This window comes from Salvelinus sp. IW2-2015, linkage group LG34 (assembly GCF_002910315.2).
Source record: "Salvelinus sp. IW2-2015 linkage group LG34, ASM291031v2, whole genome shotgun sequence".
NCBI classification, from domain to species: domain Eukaryota; kingdom Metazoa; phylum Chordata; class Actinopteri; order Salmoniformes; family Salmonidae; genus Salvelinus; species Salvelinus sp. IW2-2015.
Genome location: NC_036873.1, coordinates 5,175,983 through 5,178,669, shown reverse-complemented (window position 1 = coordinate 5,178,669; position 2,687 = coordinate 5,175,983). Strand labels below are relative to the sequence as shown.

The 2,687-nt window shown below is 40.7% G+C and overlaps 1 pseudogene; it reads right to left on the bottom strand.

Moving 5' to 3' along the window:
* LOC111958331 (choline transporter-like protein 1) overlaps positions 1–2,687 on the bottom strand; it is a 47,072-nt pseudogene that overhangs the window by 36,179 nt on the left and 8,206 nt on the right.

Genomic DNA, 2,687 nt, shown 5'->3' with positions numbered 1-2,687 from the left:
TTAAGCAGTTAGATTAAACAACTCCTTTGTAAGATATTTGTTTTAAGATGAAACATGTATGGAACAGGTGAATTAACACTCCTCAGTTAGCAGGCTCAAGCAAGCTAAAACCCACATGGGAGCAAAAACTAACTAGCAGAAATTGTTAACAAGTTAGAAATGATTTAAACACACTTTGCTGTAGGCTACTATTTACTAGTTAAAAGAAAATCATGTATGTCATATAAAATATATTCACCCCACCCAGTATTGTAATCAGAAAGCATGTAGTCCTTGGCTCAGACAGTGTAGTAGTGTGGGCTCAATAGCATCTCATTAGTGAGCAAGATCTTGAGAATCAGCTGTGATGAAAGAATGCACTGTGCATGCAGAGGGTTGCAATTCCATTGAATTGGGGATAGTTTAACCAAAATATGCCACAAGACCTAGAATTGCMTGATGTGTATCCCACAAAAAAAGTTCACTGTTATAAGCTAACTTTTTGATGAATTTAAGCAAAACTCCCCAAATTCCAGTGCTTCACTTCCCACCGGAACCCTACTCGTGGTTAAGAGCGTTGGGCCAGTAACCAAAAGGTCACTGGTTCAATATCCCTGAGCCGACTAGGTGAAAAATCTGTAAGAGCATCTGCTAAAAGTCTAAAATGTAAATGTGGGTCAGKCCATTTCTGTCTTTTTCTTGTTGCTTAAACAAATCTGGTCTTGAAGAGCAAATACTTGAAAACMCAGTACAGTATAAACACACGGTACCCATATAAAACAGAGAAATCGCAACACAAGCACGCATGCACACACACGTACCGTGAAGACGGTGGCAATGACAGCGTAGACCAGCAGAGCCTGGACGTTGTCTGTGGCCAACTGCTGTTGGGGTGTTGGKGTGGTACCAGTCTGGTCGGTCAGATTCATCCTGTGGTCCACGTAGAGCCACCACAGAACCCCGGTCCCACCTGAAACGCACAAGGACGAAGACATTAGGCTACCATTGGGTTCAGGCTAATACTGGGTAAAATTTAATTTTCTGGTTGTACACTGGTTTCTGGATGGATATCAGAGAAGAACCAGGTAAAGACTAGTGATGGGTTGTTCGAGAACGGCCGGCTCTTTTCGAACAGCGGAAATTGAATTGCACCTGTGAAAGAGCCGTTCATTTGGCTTCCTGATTTGCATACTGCTACTACTGCGGAACAGAGAAAAATAGCCCTGATTAAATTACAATGGAAATTGTATCCTCCGCTAACGCGATAGGATTCTTCTGAGCGGGGCCGAACTATACAGGACTTCCATGATCCATTGCACAACTTATATTGGCATAAATAAAAGTAGGGTGATGAGAAATTTGTTAAGGATGGTCAACTATCTAACAGAGAGGGAAAGGAAAGGGGTACCTACGCTATTTTGGATGCCCAAGTGCCTCTAAACCCAGTGCGACCATTTAGTCACAAATTATCCCATGAAGGATGGCAGAGGTATTTTTAAGTTATGTAGTATACTTTGAGACGCACCTTGTTGCTGAACCCTTGTAAAGTTAATTAGTATTTAGGGCACAAGCACACAGTAGTGGCCCCATTGAGAAATGAAATCGACAAAGTCGTGAATCTGCGCTCAGTGTATTCCCCATGGCACTCGGGCTGCAGTACAGTGAAGTCGCCTAGTCATTGCAACAATCATGCATCTGGGTGATTTCATTCTAGGCACACTGGTGCTCCTAAATAAAAATTCCAGGTCGCAAAGCAAAATATTTAAGCGGCATATGCGAATAAAAATGTCGCACTGTAGAGCAACTGGCATCCAAAATAAGTAGTCCCCCCTCCCCTTAAATTGACATGAAACATCACACAATTATGCCTTATGTTTCAATGATTATAGCAGCAAGAATCATAGCGTTATACAATAATAAGGCATTTTTTTGTCATGACAATTGCATCGTCTTCATCCCTCTTATTTCTATCCCCTCTATAGTCCTCTCCATAATCCTGATGGTGGTGATTTCGCTACATCTCTGTTGTGCTGGTCTGGATGCTTCACAGCCCTCGTGGTCTGGGCTCTTTAGGTAAGCTTCCCTCCTTCCGATGTCTCAGTGATGTCATGAAAGAGACATCTTTACTAGTGATGGGTTTTCCAGTCTTTTCGTTGAGCCGGATCTTTTGTCCTCCGCTCACTAAAATGAGCCGTTCGTTGGCTCCCAAACGTCTCTTCTTCATTCTGTAGTGCTTAAAAAATATATGTGAAAAATATATGTGTGAAAAACCACATTTTTATTGTAAAACCTAAACAGTCGCCTACCATTATGTCAGATTGTGAAATGTGAGTTCAAATCAATGTTACCTCACGAAATTAGATTGCTTGCAAAAAAACACACTGCAAAATTTGAGCATGGACCAATTAGGCTCTCTTCCTCACTATCTACTGTCCCCTGCTGTAAGGAATTGCCATCTCAGATATGTTTTTAAACTGATCTCCGGATAATGTTTTTATAGAACTGATCTCCGGATAATGTTTTTAGAAACTGATGCTCCGGATAATGTTTTTAGAATTGATCTCCGATAATGCTTTTAAAACTGATCTCCGGATAATGTTTTTTACAACTGATCTCCAGATAATGTTTTTATAAATGTTTTTATATTTGATCTCCAGATAATGTTTTTATATCTGATCTCCAGATAATTGTTGTCGGAGCTCAAAAAG